The sequence below is a fragment of the Hippocampus zosterae genome, chromosome 20 (assembly GCF_025434085.1).
Source record: "Hippocampus zosterae strain Florida chromosome 20, ASM2543408v3, whole genome shotgun sequence".
Classification (NCBI taxonomy): domain Eukaryota; kingdom Metazoa; phylum Chordata; class Actinopteri; order Syngnathiformes; family Syngnathidae; genus Hippocampus; species Hippocampus zosterae.
The window spans coordinates 2,222,197-2,240,319 of NC_067470.1; the positions used below are offsets into that span (position 1 = coordinate 2,222,197).

The 18,123-nt window shown below is 50.2% G+C and overlaps 1 protein-coding gene across 1 annotated transcript in view; it reads left to right on the forward strand.

Annotated features, from left to right (window-relative positions):
• The first annotated feature begins 973 nt into the window (after positions 1-973).
• Positions 974-18,123, forward strand: part of LOC127593305 (cadherin-10-like) — a 36,504-nt gene continuing 19,354 nt past the window's right edge. The window contains exon 1 of the mRNA XM_052054660.1: positions 974-1,173. The gene's annotated coding sequence lies outside the window, so the exon portion shown is untranslated. The remainder of the gene's footprint in view (positions 1,174-18,123) is intronic.

An 18,123-nucleotide genomic window follows, 5' to 3' on the forward strand; every position in this document is an offset into this window, starting at 1 on the left:
CTGGTGGAGGCAGCGCGCGCTGGATGAAGCAGTGATGAGCTGCATTAGTTTGATTACTCTCTAACCCAGCAGTTTACATGTTGGGTCGCTAATCTGATTTCTGGCCGGCACACCCGTGCCTCGTCACCCCGTCATCGGCCTCCCGAAATGAAAGCAGCTCGACTGTAAACATCGCTAAAGATGCAAACAAAGTCATTGACCCGCGGCGATTGCAAAGTGGCGAAATTGGTCAAACCAAAGGAGTCCGAGTAGGCAACCCTGCGGAATGCCATCCATAACTGAAACAAGCTGCTCAATTTAAGTGAACCACTTTAATTGGTTCGATTCAATCAAGCTACAGGGAAAGATGGTAATCTGCGCCGATTTTTTTGGGTGGCCATTTCCTCGGGTTGTGGAGCAAACAAACTCAACTCGCGGGGGGGGGCGGGGATGCAGGGTGTCAATTTCTTCACAAGGGAAAGCTCGAAATACAATAGCAACAAAGTTATCAAAAACAACAACAACAAAGGCAAGTAACAAAGAAACCAGCTTTACCAGCACAGGCGGAAACCAAATCCAAAGGACACACACAGCTAAATATAATCGAAACAAGCACAAATCTTGACACGAGCATCCGAAATAGCACAAATTACTATCCCCAATGGAAAACCATTCCTTTTTGTCGGTTCCAGATTAAAAAAAAAACACACACAAAACTAACAAAATAAAAGGACTTCTGTCTTTTGAGTGTTTTTTTAATCGCAAATGTTTTGTCCCATCTGAATGTACGAGAGTAATTCAAAAAATATATACACATGAGAGAAAGAAAAGAGAGTGGTGACATTTATCAAGTGGCTTGTTGCTTCTCAGGAACACATGAAATGAGAGCGAAAGTCGCGTTCAACTTGGAACGCCGTCTTTTTTTCCTCACTCTCCGTCCCTTCCCTCCCCCTCCTCCTCCATCCCTCTTTCAGTCACCCCCCCTCTCTCCCCGCCGCCTGGTGCCGGGGACTCGACAGCCAATGGGCGGCTGGCGTCCTCTCAGCCTCCGTGTCATCCGCACACCGAGGACGCAGTTGCTGCGGACGCGCGGCCGACGTCGGCCGCTCTCAATCGGATACTCTCCCCCCGCCCGCGTCTCTTCCAGCCTGACATCCCCCGCCGCCGCGGCTCCCCCACCCACGCCGTGCCCAGGTGAGACGCTCTCGTTTCGGCTTTGTTTGTGTGCGCTCGCATCGGTCGGGCCTGGCGTTATGATTACGCGCTGCTGTCGATGGGGAGCGAGTGGGGGGGAGGGGGGGGGGTCATCATCGGGCTTGTGGAACAAAACGACCTCGTTCAGGATCATCGACAAAATAACTTGAAGCTTTTTTTTTTTTTTTTAGTTTAATTTAAACTTTCACTTCACCCGCGACTCTCCCTGACGAAAGTGATTCCCGAGTAGCCGCGCGGCTCGTCGATGACACACGAGCGCGACTTTGTGCTCTTTTACCGCGCGGAGGTGTGTGTGGGGGAGGGGGGGCATTTCGTATCGCGCAGCCTGGGTCACATCCACTGATCGCCCCCCCCCCCCCCAACCCCGGTTCCTCTAACCGGCCCTCCTGTAGTGATGGTGCGACGCTCCGGTGCAGGCGGAGCCCCGCTGACGCGATGCGGTGGCCTGTTTGTTTGTTTGTCTTTTTTTTTTTGTTTGTTGACTGGCGTCCAGTTCGGACTGGGAAATTCGATTTTAAGAGTTGAATGAAACACACAGCTAAGCATTGAAAAGTGATGTCCGGTGTCTAGATTGAATTCATTTTTATCTAAAAACTGGCCGCAGTGGAAGTTTCAGGGAAGCGGCATAGTGCTGAGGGCATTTCTCCATGCCGCTTGCAGGTGGTAACTTTGCTCCCCCCCCCCCCCCCACCCAGACTGTGAAGATGAATTTAGGGATTGCGATTTGGTGCGGCACACACTGACACACTAATGAGGACTGGACACATGCTGGACTATATCCTCAGCTCCTCCTCGCCCTGGTGCGGACACAAGTTGCCTGTTGTGGAGCTGGCCATGGCCAGCAGCCCGGGGAGAGGAAACGAGCGCGAGCAGGGGGGCAGGCGCAGAGCGCGGGTTGCGCCGGTTTGATGCCTGCACATAAAAGCGGGCACAGTGGAATCGGAGGCTGATCAAAGACGAGTGGGGGAACACGGCAGGTGCTGAATATTTAAGGGGGGGCTGCAAATAGCACAGGCTCATAGGTCCAGAGTGTGTGTATGTGCAGATACAGTAGGTGTGTGTAAGCGAGAAAAAACTGATGTGACAAGCGGGGGACTGGAAACAACAAAGCGCCATTGGAGCCATTTGCGTCCTTTAGAGCAGATTTTAAAAGACACCATGTTCACTTTGCATCTTATCTCGCCAACTCAGCAGATTAGGTTTCCAAAAAAAAAGGTCTCCATCTGCCTGTCCCCCCCTCCCCCCGTGGGGCCATGACGTCACCCGTGGTGGCACGTGCCCAGCGGCGGCAACGGGGCTGACCGCTGACCCCATCTTGATTATGTTATGTGCGCTCCAGATGGGCCACGTCGTTTGCGATGATGGCCGATGTTCTTTCCGCCGCACCGCGCCGCCGCCGCCGCGTGGCCCGACATCTGAAGCTAATAACGTCAAAAATCCCAGCGGTCGCCGCCCGTCACCCCGTGGGGGAGAATCCCCACCCCCCGACCCCACCCGTGACTTTTCTGGAGCGATTGGATGGTGATTCTTTTGGAGACCTAAATAGCCCCTTCAGGCATAGCGAGCTTGTTTTCCGAAATATCCGGTCTTAGCTTAGCAACTGAAAGGCGGATTTCGGGGTGCGGCCTTTGGGTCTGAACGCCATTTGTCGATATTGTTCAAGTTTTGACAATGAGCCGACGAAAGGTCAGCACAAAAGGTCACATTTCAAAAGCAAGGAAATTTAGCTTCATTAACATTTCATAAGCAAAAGTCAGACTGGGCTTTAGTGAGAAATTTCAAGCATGACGGTTTTTATGGGTTGGTAGAACTGTGCACGCCGAACACAAATAGATAAACAAAACAGCGCCACCGCAAGGGGGCTGGCGCTGTGCTGACGTACATTTGTTTGCTCAAGCACCATCAAGTGACGAATTATAAAAATAAAAATTTTTTAAAAAATTGGAGGAAATCAAGAGGGAAATACGACACAAAGAGGAAGAGTCTCGGTGTTTGAAGTGTGAAGCGACTTTTGAAAGCGTTTTACTCAGTAGCGAGAAAACAACATCACCATGTGACGGATTGCTGAGGGAAAATAGTAGCGCAGCCGAGCTGGACTTGTGTGAAAAATTCCATGCCGGGCTGACTTATGAGGTGTCAGTTGTGCAACTTTGGCATTATTTAAAACATAAAAATAAAAAAAACAGCAGCAGCAGCATATGAATGATTGTTGAGACAAGGGCAAAACATCTGGACTGGCTTTGTGTGAGAAATGTCAAGCTAGCCTGGCTTATGAAATGTGAATGGTGAAACTTTTGAAGCCCCCCCCCCCCCAAAAAAGCAGTCCCACTATGTGACTGATTGCTGAGAAAATAGTTGCACGCCCGAGCTGCGATGAGGTGGGAATCCAGCGAGTCGCGGTTTACTGACCAAACCGAGAGCACACCCACGCATCTTTTTGAATTAGCGATCCATGCTGTGCTAGCTAAAGTTGTTCCCGTAGAGGTGAAGTCGTGTGGATACTTTTGTTCTAAGCTTGCTTGACTTCTGCGGTCGCACAATTTTGCAACGTTGGAGCTTCAAAAAAAAAAAAAAAAAAAGAAACAACATATAAAACACATAAAACAATAAAACACCGTCTAAGTGAGGGATGCGTGTTAGCCTAAAATTAAGCGTTTCTGCATCCAAATAGCTTGAGAAATTGCACAGAGAATTTTTTTTTCTAGCCAACTTGACTTGTGGTGTATCAAAATTATGTAACACTGGAGCTTAAAAAAAACACCCCCCACAAAAGTGCCATTGTGTAAGTGGTTTGCTGAGGAAAAACATCAACACGCCCAATAAGCTAGCTTGCCATGTGTCGGATCGCTGAGTAAAACAATCGCACACCCGACACTTCAGGGATGGCTATTTTGTTAAGAATGTTGTGGGCGCGCATGCAATGGTTCATGCATGAAGATTTTTTTTTTTCCAACCCATCTGGAGATGTGTGGTCTGATAATTATGTAACTTTGGAGCTCAATAACATGTCGTTGGGTGACAGTTTGTTGACAATAAAAATCACGCACACAGTATGCTAGGAAAGCACCTTTTGTTCAAATTTTGTGTTGCAAGGAGAAATTATTATTTTTTCAAGCTAACAAAATGGTGTCATTTTAGATTCCCAAAAACCAGAACCAGCATGTTACAGACTAGCGAAAAACACAGTAGCGCACCCGACACGCTAGCAATGCACAGTTTGCCCAAAATGACGGCCCGTTGGAGCAACGAATGAACAGCTTCTTTCTCCCTGAGACTTTTGCGTCGTGATGCTAATTTTCTACCGTGGCACACTTGCCTCATTGCACGGCCGCCGCCATTTTTGTTTGCTCGAGGGCCCGACTCCCACCCCCGCGATTTCTTACCACGCCCCCTTTTCTCCACCCTGCCTGGAAAGCTTCCGTTTTCCGCCAATCGTCGCGACTTGGGATGGCTTGATGCGTTTATGCCTTCGCGTTTGCCGCGAGAACTTGACGGCAATGCGGCCGCAACGGCTTCCGCTGAGGGGATTTCGAGGCTGGATGGCGGCCAAGACAACGGGGCTCAGCGGCGAGTCCGCCTAAATCTGAATGCACCCCCCCCCCTCTCCACTGCAAAAAAAAAAAAGCCTCATTTGTGTCTCCCCATGTGGTAAAAAGATAAACATGCACGCATCCCACCATTCACACCTAGCTCAACAATGCCTCATTAGCTCTCCTGCTTTGTGGCGCACTTACGTTCAAATCCTAAATCTATTTCCAAAGAGACTGGCTGGAGAGAGTGTGTGTGCGTGTGTGTGTGTGTGTGTGCGCTCAGTGCCGGCGAAAGCTGGCGGGATCGAGCAGATGCAGTCAACTGAAAGAGTTCCACTCGTGGAAAACGTCTGTAAGATAATGCAATGAGCTGGGATAATGTCATATGCTGTATGTTGCTGTCAAGTCGCTTTAGCGTTAGCATTTAGGATTGATTTCTACATCTCGGGGAGCAGGTTGATTTTGTTTTCTTTTGGAAGAAAAACTGCTCCATGAAAAAAGTTGAACGCAAGTATGGCAAAAAAAAATAAATTGTGCAAATAAAGCGCATGGAAGCGGTCATATTTGCTCAGTGGAAAATTTGAACCGACGGAGGACGTTTTTTTTTTTAAACATTAAAGCTGATTAAAGTTGCAATCTTAAGGTATAGTTTAATTTTTTTTCCACAAAAAAAGAACACAATCGTAAGAGAATTAAGTCAAATGAAATGTAACTTTATTTATTATTATTATTATTTATTTATTTTAAAGAAAGCTAATTTCCCCCCCCCCCACCCCCCTCTCGAAAAAGTCTTCCGAAGGTGCAGGAAAGCTTCTTTTCCAGTTATGAGGCGAGTCACTTCCCTCAAGGAGACTGAGCATCCATCTGTCTTCCGTTTAAGGTGAAATCGATTTTTTGACCCGGCGATGCACGTATGTGTGTTGCGGGGGTGTGTGTGGGGGGGGGGGGGGCCTTTTGGATTGGATTTGGAATGAAATCCCTTATATCCAATGTGTGTGTATGTGTGTGTGCGCGTCTGCACGGTAATAATCTAATAGTGGGAATCACGGATCCAGATCACTATCAAAATCTAATCAAGTCTGGCCAGGCTGCGGGCGCGTCTGCGGCTCGCGTTTGCATGCTTCCTGCCGAGCGGCAGAGGTGACCACGGCGCGTGCAAATCAACTCAGAAAAATTACCTTTCCCCAAATTGGAACATTTGCTTCGGTTGACGTGACGGAAATAGACCTGGTTTGGATTATTGTTATTATTATCTTTTTTTTTTTAAATAACTCTTGAAAATGATTTTTTTTAACTGCTCATGTTGACATTTTTAATATAAGCAACATTAGTCGGCCTTCGAAATGATTCAAGCAACGGTTTCAAGGTTCAGGTTTTTAAATCGGGTCTTAAATGTGTTTTAAGTTAGCGTGACCAATAAGAGTTTAAAGTCAGAATTTTGGTTTGTGGGTTTGGGGTTTTGAATTAGGGGTGCGAGACCGGGTTAGATTTTCATAGATTTCATACATAAGTTAACTCAATGTGCTTCACAAAATTAAAAGTCGAACACTTGAGTCAGGGTTAAGGCTTCAAGAAGAAAAGTTCCAGGGGTCAAATTCAGATTTGGAACCTAGATTCGGGTTTCAAACAAGAGTCGCGATTTTATATTTTGGTTTGGAAAAGAAAAGGTTTGAAATGCGTCGGAAGATTTCAAGCAAGGATGATGCTTTCTATGTGCGGGTTTTTAAATTGGGATTTCGAGCCAGAGCGGCAGTGAGACGAGGTTTTGACACTCTAGCATAGTGTGTATGTTTAGATCATGTCCACAGAACACCCCCCCCCCCGACTCCCCTTCCACCGGGTTCTTGTCGGTGCAAAGCCCCACAGGCTTAAGCAACCCGATAGTGAGCGGACGACGGGGGCCTCTAACGACTGTCTGTGGTCCGGCCGCTCAACGTGACAGCCGGTTAATAAGCGAGCGAGCGAGCAAGCGCACGGCCGACGTGAGGGCACGGGCGGGAGCTGGCGCATCGCGTTTGGGTGGCGGCGGTGAGGGTGGGGTAATATTGACCGAGGGATGACAGCGGGCTAATAGGGGATCAGAGAGTCCACTATGAGCACAGCTGCACTGCGGAGCGAAGAGTCACGTTCCCGACTTGGGGGGGGGGGGGGGGGGGGGGGGGGGGTCATTAGGGACGCAGCATAGGAAAAAAAAGCTCCTCGTTTTTCAGATTTTTATTTTTTTTTAATGTGAAATTGTTTTCTCTCGGCATCTTACGTCACCGCTGCCTTGCTGAGCGGAGGGTAAAGGTGCCGCAGCCTGTTTAGGTTGCAAACTGCTTGGGTTGCGGTGAAACGCATGGATTTAATTTGGCCTCACCGAGGGGGGGGGGGTGGGGGTGGGGGAATCCTTGGCACTTCAGGAATCTGCAATCGAGTGCGGGAAAGCAGTCTCATAATGAAAACGAAAGGTTTATGTCACATTTCGGCAGCGGCGGCAGCACGTTGAGGCTGCAAACTAGTTGGGCTGCAATGACCTTGCCGCTGGCCTACGGAGAAACACGCTCAGTCATCCGTCAGTCTTCTGCACCGCAGAGGACAAAACGCGGATGATGAATCGATCATCGATTGGTCAGGTCTGTGTTGCCAATCGCGGAGCCACCCGCCGTAACGGCAGCTGCCCGTTGAGGCCGCAAACTCGTCGGGTTGCAACGGGCGGTGCATTACGTTGCACGGGATGGACAAAATTCCGGTGAATCGTCAATCGATTGGTTATGCCTGAAACACTGCAGCTTTTCAAAATAAAGAATAAAAATTAAGTCTTATCCCTGCTTGGCTTGGGTGGAGGCGGGGATGGGGGGGGGGTGGGCTGTCTTGGTGCACACACTTCTTCCCCCCCGGGCCTGTCACCCCTCCTCCTACGGATAATGGCCTCTTGTCTATTTCCTGAATGATATCTGGATTCCACTGTGTGCACAAAAAGCCTTTGTGACTTTCTTCTTATCATTTTTTTTTCTTCCTGTAAATGAACAGACGGCCCATCAGCAAAGCTCCTATTTTTATTTTTATTTTTTTTCTTTCAAACCCCGCCGTGCTCCCGAGTGAAAGCAGCACACCGGGCGTCATTGTGGGCTCCCTCGCTCCGCTGTGACTGCGCTTCGCTGACAAGCCAGGAAATAAAATGGAAGGCGCGGCAAACAAACTACCTGTCGAATGGCAGCGCGGTGACACGCGCGGGTATGGTGATGATGCGCACATCTGCGCTAATAATAGCAAGCTAGCTAGCGCGCGCGCACACACACCCGTGGCCGTCGAAAGCTGTCCGCTTTGAGGGAAGGTCATTCTCGGAGGCGCCGTGACGCACCAGTTCGATGGGCAACGCGTGACAAATGGATGTTTGGGGGTCTCGTAGGCCTCCAATTATTGCTTGCTGTCTCATGAAGCCCCCCCCCCCCCCCCCCCCGCTCGACAACATGTTTCCTGTTTAGGCTCCCCGCCGGCTTTGTCTGGAGTTGTGAAACGTTTGGAGTAACAACTCCTCGTGAGTGTTAATGAAGTCAAGCGGCAGGATGACAAAAGATCAGAGCAAGTGGAAGACGCCACCCATGATACCGCCAAGGATCAGGAAGACGCTCCCGTCGCAAAAGAAAGCCAATTTTCTTCCCCTCCGACATCGTCGGGAAGCGGGAAGCCTTCCTAGTTGGCTTTCGGGAAGTCGGTTCATGTCATGTGGTCAGCTTCGAGTTTTCGAGAGAGTCCCGTAGGGCGAGTCAGGGAATGGGGGGCGGCGGTATCGGTTTGGACGGCGTTGTGGGGCGGTGATTGGATTACAGATCAGAGTCTAGTGGATTTCAGACCAGAGGAAGACTCAATTGATGATGCCACAAAGTCCCGGAAGGACATTCCGGTTTTCAGAGGCAGTCCAGTGGACGGCGCCATTTTGCCCTGCACGCCGTCTCGCTTGAGCGGCGTGAAAGCTTTTTTTTTTTTTTGAAGAACTTGCAAATGTTTGTCAAGTGGCAAGTTTCCAGTTTTCTGGAGAAACAATGGCAGGCAGCTGAGGCGGAGGGCGAGGACAATATGGTGGTTGGATGGCGTTGTAGAGCAGAGACTGAACCACAGATCAGATCAAGTCCATCGTTTAAAAAAAAAAAAAAAAAAAAAAGCAACTGGACGACTCAACCGAGGATGCCAGGAAGGCCCCCGGAAGTGGGGCAGGTCCTGCCAGCGTAGCCTTGGCAGGGCTGTGAAGCCCCGCCCCCACCCCTCAAGTGTCAGGGGCTCAGAACTAGTTTGATCTAATGAAGGCAAACTCCGGTTCTTGTTTGCCAGAGGATAATCCCACTGTGTGCTTGGGCAATGCCGCCGCCGGAATTTCTTTGAAATGGAAAAATGGCATTAAACATTCCATTTGTATTAATGATAATGATAATCTAATTAGCATCGCCGCTCCGAGGGCTACAGACATATTCTATATCTCTAAAAAGAGAGAAAGAAACGGAGAGAGAAGCCTTAATGGGCGGGTTGACCTCTTGCTTTGCATCCACCATATTGGATGTGGCAGATCCGGAACTGGTTTGGGCAAATCGTAAAACGGCTCCACTTGGAGCATCTAAATCGGCATTCAAGGCACCCGATCGGGAATGTTCGAGGCGGTCATGATGTCACCCGGCGACAAGCGACGTCCGACGAGACTTCGCTCACTCCAACGCTAATTTGATTCGCCGAAGCTTTAATTCAATCCGGCGGCCTGGGAGCCTCTAAGTGGCTTTTAAGAGAGTCTGACGGGGGGGCTGTAGGGCCTCGATGGGGGAGCAAGTGGGATTAGGTGACGCACCGGAGGTCAAAGGATGGGCGGGTGGTGCCATAATAATCATAAAAATAATCATTGTTATTTATAGCCATCCAATTTTAACCTCAGTACATTACAATATCACCTCCATTTCATTCAGCTACTGCCAGTTTCCCTGTTTTCTATTTTTACGAGCTGTAAAGAGTAAAGTGACTCGGCGGATGACATCACACAAGCCCCGGGACAAATGTTGCGATTTTATTTTGGCGTGACACCTTCCTGCCTGTGTTGAAGAAGAACTCCCAATCCGACGTTAATGTCAAATGGCGGCCACCGTATTGGCGTGTGGCTGGAGGTGCGCGTTTACTTCCTCCTCACCGCCCCCTCCCCAATGTACTGCCTCTCGAGGCTTCAGGGGGGGGGGGGGAGAATCGTGTGTGTTTTCAACGGGGAGACCAAGGGAGGGGGGGGGAGCGGCGGTGGACAGCAAGCAGGCGGCTGTTTTTATTTATGGAAACAGCGAGGAGGACAAGCCACTCAATTTGTCCGCCGAGCCTGACCGAGAAGAATTGTCGGAGGATGCGCGGACCCTCGTAAATCAGCGGACGGGACGTGGCGCGTGGACGTAAACAAGGCGTCGGGGGGGGTCAATGGAGGTTCATCGGAAAAACCGCTTCCATCGAAAACTAGTCGGCGGTGAAGGTCGGCAGGCGCTTGGTGTTGCCCCTGCGACATCTTGCCGGGCTTTCCTTTCTCATCTTGTGCTGAATCGGACCAATTGCTCTGCGCCAACCCCGACCCCTCCAGCTCCTTACCCTAATTCCTCCCGAGAACTGGAAGCTTGGCACTTCACCTTGACGGTTGTTGCGAGTTGTTCACACAACCACAGCGAGTCAGTGGTGACAGAGGAGGGGGGGGGGGGGTACCATTTAAAGATGGGAATGTCTCCCCCTTTGGCAGTGTCTTCTTTTTCCTGTTTATAATCTGACATGCAAGCTCATCCAACATCAAGTGTAAAACTCCAGCCTCACCGTCAAAGACCCCCCCCCAACCCCCCACCATTGCTTGCTTCTCCATAAAACTGAAAACATGGCACTTGTCATAACAGCCGTTGTAGGTTCTTCACCCGAAAACGCAAGAGGGAGTTTCACACGACCAAACTGAGTCAGTGGCAGCGAGTGGAACGTCTTCCTGAGTACGGGAGTTTTCTTCTCCCCCCCCCCCCTCTCATTTTTATTCCACCAGACAGCGATTCCACACTGCCATCCGACCCCGCCCTCCATCTCCCTGCCCTTGTTTCGTCTTGGCTATCGGTAAACAGCGTTCGCAGTCACCAAGCCAAGTCTTTTATTTTGGTTCTTATTCGATTGTCTAGCCATGGGGGTGGTGGAATGCGGGGGGGGGGCATATCCTAATGAAAGGGGAAGGAATGGGAGTGTTTGATTGGCGTCTGGAGGAAGGAGAGAGAGTCGAGCCTCTTCATAAGTGCGCCTTTGTTTTGGGTTTTTTCTCAACAAAAAGCCCCCTATCCCCCCCCCCCTCAATGGCAGCTTTGGAAATGCAGATGGGAATCTGCCGCATGGACGCATTGCAAAGAGGAAGTAGGAACACAGCGCGGCCAAAACGACCTTTGCCCCTCCTCCTCCCTTTTTCCCCTCCCTCCTGCAGGAACGGGAACGTCATCAGAATTCCGTCGGGGTGGGGGGGGGGGGCCATCAAATCAAGAGCACCGCAATGCTTTTAAACGTCTACCTGGGACTCGTGTTTAAAATGTACCACTCCTCGCTTTAAATCGATTGCCTGCCAGCCCCTCCCCGTGGCTCCCCCCCCCCCCCCCAACTCCGTTCTCCGCAATAAACATGGTCACCTTTGCCGTAAAGAAGGCGAGCGCAAGTCTTTTAACTGCGCGAGAGGAAGCAAGCGAAACGCGCCGACCTCAAACGTGACCAAGTGAAGGCAGTCAAATTGCAATATATCATTTTTCCAGTTGCTGAGCAAGATTAGCTGCTCAAAGTGAGCCGGTGACATTGGCCGGCGGGGGGGGGGGGGGGGGGTGCATTAATGCACTATTGATTGTTTATCTCGAATAACAGCGCGTCGAGGAAGCCCGGCGGAGGAAGGTGGGCGGGTTGTGGGGTTGGGGGGGGCGGAGCATGTGGGCGTTAGCTTTGAGATGGATAATTCCGTCTTTTCACTGTCGATTGTCAATCGGGGCCAAAAGGAACAGCGGCTATCTCGCGACATTCCAGGTGTGAAATGGGAAAATAGAAACTGGGCCTCAATGTGGTGGCCACGCGATAAGGACAAAAAAAAAAAAAATTTTCAATCTCTCATCCGGCCCGGAACGAGAACTTCGTCGGCGCTCGCCCGGATGGTCGCTTACAGCTTGCTTGAACTTTCATCGGGTCTTACTGGAGGTGTAGGACATACCTCGTTTTTTGGGAGTGCTCAAGTCACACAATGCGAAACAAAAATGCTTTAAAAAAAATAAACTGCAATAAATGAATGCTTTAAATGTCACTGCAACGAATTTAGCCTTTTTTTTTTTTTAATCGGAGATTGAATTCATCTTTTCAAGATTTACATATATTTATACATACAATACAATACATATATTTTTGAAGAGTTGCATTCGGAGAAATTATTATGCTATCGAACGCTTCATGGCGCGGTTTATTGTTGAGATTTTGGAAATTTGAGGGATTCTGAGCTGGCTGATCACAAAAACATTCCAGATGGTGACATGATCAGCCAAAACTAGATTAGGACATTTTTTCCATTAAAAAAAAAATAGTGTATACGACAAATTTTAAAACAACTTCAATCTTTCTAAACAAGTACATCAATCATTCGTCATGCTTTGATGAAATGAAATGTGCCGGAAGTAACAAAGAGGCCGTTGTCATCGCCTCGACTCCATCTGAATGGGCCATATTTCACTTCAAATTTGAGGGCAAATGTCAACCGCGTTCCCACAGTCCACTTTGGTCTCATTACATTCTGACACCTACCCCCCCCCCCTTCCCCCTTAACCCCCCATATGGTCACTTCAAGCCGCCCCGAATTCGCCCCTGGCTTGTTGCTGCCTCATTGCAAACAATCAGCAATTCAGCCTCCCGGAGAGAAGGCGAGCCAGACCGTCGCAAGAAGCGAAGCGTGCGCCCGGCCGCGGCTCGGGAATCAGACGCTAGCGCCGATCAATTGGGCTTCTTTGTTCATTAGCGATGCGCTCCCGTGGGGGTTGGCGAGGTGGCGATAAAAGCAAAACAGCCCATCACAGGCCTCATTTGGCCGAGCGGGAGGCGCCCCCGGGGGCCAACTAGCCGATGTAAATAAAGGTGAGTCACCGCCAAGGTCAAAGCGCATCTCAGCCCAGGAAGCTCAAACGGTCGAGGCCGCGGACACGCTAATGAGGTTCGAATTTGCTGCTTCGAGTGTATTTTTCAAAATGAATCATGTGGATTGCGTCAGCCAGTCGGCAGCAAAAACAAATAAGAGCAACAGACTTTGTACAGCACAATGATGAGGTCCTGAGCCTGAACAAATATTTGGCGCTTTAGAAGTAAGCTAGCACTGAACAAGCTAACGCCTCGTCAAAGTACATGCCATCACTGCTTTCCGGGAGAAAAACATCTTCTCCCTCATGACCAATTCAACTTGTGCATGTTCAAGCTTCACCGGCTAATTTAGTTTAACGTAGCTTGAGCTAGCAAGAGCTAGCTAGAGCTGTCTAAAATGCCCCATTACTCTGGAAAAAAATATGTTAAAATACGGCAACTTAGGTGTGATGCGTCGATGCATGTTGGGTACTTTTTTTTTTACAAAGAAAAAATTATTTTAAAATAAATTGTCATGGGAGCAGCGTGGGTGTGTCTCGCCCCAAACCTAGCTAGCATAGGATTAAGAATGAAAACGTGTGCAAGGAGTTCCCTGTCGAGGGTTAACGAGAAAAAGTCTGCTTGTTGGTTGTGCACGTGCATTGGAGGCTGGCCGGTGACAAACGACTTCCCCAACACCTGCTCGCCTCGGTGCCGGCACGCAGTTTGAGAGAAATTTGCTCCAATTTAAGAGGCGTAAAAAGGCGGCGTGTGAAGTCGTTAATAACGCAAAAAAAAACGGGCGTTCCCCACTGTCGGCGTGTGTTTTTTTTTTTTTTTTTAATAGATGGCGGCGGCATAAAGGTCGTTACTCTCTGTCAAGTGGGGAGGAGGGTTGGGGAGGGGGGGGGACTATTTTCTGCACGCGTGCGTTTTACGGCGGCCGTATTTTAGCCTTTGGGCCTTTGTTTTAGCGCTATGTACTATTTAGTGTTATGTGCCAATTGTGTTTTCTTGCCATTGACACTCTGCTAGCTATCGTGCAGCCCCATGAATACGTCGCCTGCCCTCCATTTTCCTCCCTTTCCCTGTGCTTCCCCCCCCCCTGGTAACCGTGGCGACCAACGCGGGAACACAAGTCCACTTTGTGTGGGGTCAAAGTAACCCCCGAGATGTCTGCTTCTTCCCGAGTGCCCCATGATGTCATATTGTCATAAATGGCAACCGAAGGGTCACGGTCGTTGATTTTTAAAGCCAAGCGTAGATCACAAAAAAATGGACGGGTTTTTTTTTTGCATTTGCTCGTCTCACCTATTGATTTGCATCGAGCGAGCGCCTAGCAGGACTGGCCGATGACCACACAGACCGCAGCGGGGGAAGCAGGAAACCAGTAGACCACTCCCCCCCCCGTACACTCTTCCCCCCATGCTGGTGGCAAACTCCAGAAGATAAAGGAGCCCAAGCGCGCCTTTGATGTAAACGGACGGCTTCTATTCATTCGGCAGCGGCGTCGTCTCTCCGAGAGCTCCGCATGAAAGAAAGTTTTCCGGGCTGCCGATTGGCTCACAAATGTTGTTTTCGGGCCAATTTTCTGCCAATTGCAGTCCTTCAATGTCGTTGACCAAAACATTCAGAGCACGTACTCCACACGGGAAGCCCAAGATTCGAACGCAGAACTCTGGGCTGTGGGGCAGATGTGCTCAGCACCAGGCCACAGTGTTCTCACGTCAATTGGATTTGAAAGGGCATTGTACAATAGCGGGGGGGGGGGGGGGGGGGGGGGGGGGGGGGGGGGGGTTGGAGAATCTGCACCGATCCAGCCATTGCAAATCGTTTGGCTCGGTGACGAAAATGACAAAACAAGCGCCAACCTTGCACGGGCGTCCAGACACAAAATGAAAGGGCGAGTCGGGCGGGGCCCTCCGCGGCTTCCCGAAGTGGGCCACTCCGCCGCGTTGGACTGACGGATGCGAGGGGGGAGAAAAGGAAAGGAGGGAAAATTGGGGGCTCTGGAGGACTTGGCCCAGATTGTGTGATTTATTCCACTCATTTGCTATGCGGCGGCGAGAAGAGAGCGCGAGAGGGGAGCAACTTGGCGGCGGCAAACGCATTTACACGAGTGGTCGACACTCACTCACTCACGGGGGCATGTGGCAGGATGATCAGAATGTGTAAATGGCGTTGATGCAGGACGTGCATGTTTAGACCCCCACCCCCAAAAAATTTTTTTTTGTTTGTTTTTTAGCTGGTTGGCTTGTCTTTTGGTTGACCTACAAAAGGCGTTGTGGTCATTGGAAACGAGGCGATTTCACCAAACAATGATCGGGCCCCCTTGATTGATGGTCCTGTCCGCACGTGCTCGCAGCGTCTCGATGACTCTTGCTCTCATTTGTTCATCAATTGGGAGCCCGATTTGTCTCGTTGGACTTTTGCGGTTCATGTCATCAACGTTTGTCGGACGCGCGGCGGGAACGCGATCAGCGTCCTCACCTCAATACGTCACATAAGTTTTTTTTTGGGGGGGTGGTGACAAAGCGCCGGGGAGTCTAGACGACGGTACAATCGATCAATACGTATTGATGAAGTTCCTGAGGGACTTATTTCCGTTTGCATCGGAAGAGGAGCGCAGATGAGTCTTGTTGTGATAAATGAGGACCTCCATAGTACCGACGGCATTTACAAAAAAAAAAAAAAAAATAGATGGCAACCAACCTGCGTACATTAGTGCCCTTTAGGGACCTCCGCTGTGACAATTTATTCCCCCCCCCCTACCAAATCGTCCACCGCCATGGACATAATAATAGCCTTCCCGTCATGAATAAATGCATAATTAATTCTTAACGTTTCAAAGAAAACACCGCGGGTGGCTGTTTTTGCGCCCTTTGACCTCGCCATGACCTCTGTATGGATGATCATTCCTCTGTTGTTTTGCCCTTTTGCTTTTTCGCCCTTCAAAGACCAAAAGGTGCACGTTGCCGTTTGAAATCATGTTGGGGGTGTCGACATGGTAATACTTCACACTTTGGAGATTCAGATTGACCGAAAACAAACGTTGGGGTATGTAGCCGATGGCGTGGCGGGACACTCACCTGACTTGTGTGCGGGCGGCGTGGAATCGGGGTCGCGCTCGATGGCGGCGTAGATGGAGACCCGTTCAGTGTGCGGTCCGACGTTCGCCGGAAGTCAGCTGGGATCGGCTCCGGCGCTCCCCGGGGACCCTGCACACGATGAGCGGTGTCCAAAAATGGGTCATGCAGCACAAAAGAATGAGTTTTTTTCACATGTGTGTGTATGTGTGACTGGAAAATCAACAAACTTCATTGTGAAAATTACACCCCCCCCCCCCCCCCCCCCACAATATGTACAGGTGAAGAACCTTCCCTGCAGCTCCTAACGTCTCCATATTCATCTGTGGCATCAGTGCCTGCATTCCCCCCCCCCCCCCCCCCAACTTCCTCACCTCCATCACGCTCGCTCGCCCACCTGGCTGACATTCTCCTCCCTCACTTTTAATTGCACCCCCGGGGGCTGCGGCGAGGTTGCCGCGGTGAGTTTGCCGCGGCTCGCCGGGCACCATAGGGCGCTTCGCCGTGTCGCTCACGTCGCTCGTTAGAGGAGAAATACAAATTCAGAGGGAGGGGTGGGTGTGCGGGAGGGGGGGTGCGGGGGGGGGGGGGGGGGGGGTCCAATGTAAAATGCCACCCGGCCCGTGAAATGCCGTTCATGGCGCGCATCCGGGGGCGTATTGATGAACGCGTTTTGTCTCCACGGTGGCGGTGACCGCATTCTCCAAAAACCGATAGCTAGCTTTCATGGCTAATTGTTGCGATTGTAAATGTTTCGGCGGGCGCGGCGGCGAGCGTCCAATCATCGGGGGTGCACGCTGGGAAAAATTGGCAGCAGACACATTCATCTCGCTTACGAGCTAGCGTGAGCACTCCGGTCTTATTGCTCTGCAGCCTGCGACACGCAATTTAAAGCAATTTGCTTTTTTCATTTTCATTTTTTTTTTTTTTATGCAATTAGGCGGCACATGATATGAGGCGGCGGCGAAACAAAGAGGCCGCCAGTGTTTCTTCCAGGGCCGAGAAAATAAAGGGCGCCCCGGTGTAAATAGCGGCCCTTGCAATGAGAGAATATGATTACGGTGTCATGTTGTATTACACACCTTGAATGTGACGGCCGCGCTCCTCCAGGAAGCGGACGCGTCATCGCGAGACCCGCGTCGCCTTTTCCGCAATAGCGGCGGACGTCAGAGGAAGACACCGACGCTTCGCTTTGGCTCTCCCAGGAGGCCGTAAATCACTTTGAAATCAACGATAATAATGATCACGATTCATTTAAAGGCCACTTTAGGATCCTGCCGAGCCTCATTCTTCGTAACGCTATTAAGCGGGGATAAAAGCCAAGGTGAAGCGGCGCGTTGGGAAAAAAAAAAAAAAAAAGGCTCATTTACGGAGCATAAAACACATTTGTTGCTTTTAAGCGGAGCGCTTTTCTGCAAGGCTTTGACTTGGTCCTGGGTTGCCATGGCGACGCCGGCTCCCATTGATCGCTTGACACAGTCAATCTGTTCACGGACCGACGGCCACGAGATCAAACATGGAGAAGGACTCCAGGAAACTGGGAGAAAGGCCGCAAATATTCCATGCGGAGAATCGGCCCGATTCTTAACGGGGTGCTTCCGACTGAGTGGGGATAAAAACTTTGGGAAGCTCCAGCACGGCGGGCTCCACGTCCCGATACTTTTGTCCACCTCCATGCATTCTCATTTTTCACTTCCCCCCTCCTTCTACTTTGGTCCCAACTGCTTATTGTCTCCACGTTTTGATTCCTGCCTGCGTCCCAATATTTTTGTCCACATTTCATTTTTAGCTCCCGAATACTTTGTGTCTTGAAAAAAAATTTGGGGGGGGGGGGGTCCAAAGTTGACAATTTTTCGCCTCCAAACTCATTTTTCTTCGTATTGCAGGTGTCCCAATACTTTTGTCCAGCAGGTGCTTAGAAAATCCCGTTCCTCCTTTTTCACGTAAACGTTCCAAATTTTTACTTTTTGATTCCTGTACCACGCCCCAATACTCACAACCCCCAATTTTTATTTTATTTTTTTCAGCGTGTATCCCCGACACTTTTCTTTCCGAGTACCTGTCGCAATATTTTGTCCAAACGACACGCTGATAAATAAAAAAAGTGTCAACTGTAACGTTACGAGCGAAACCTTCCTTCCATTTGGCCTCCGTCGCGCGGCACAAATGCGGCACGGCGGGCATTTTGTCATCGCCGCCGGGCGACACGCGGCTCCCAATAGCAT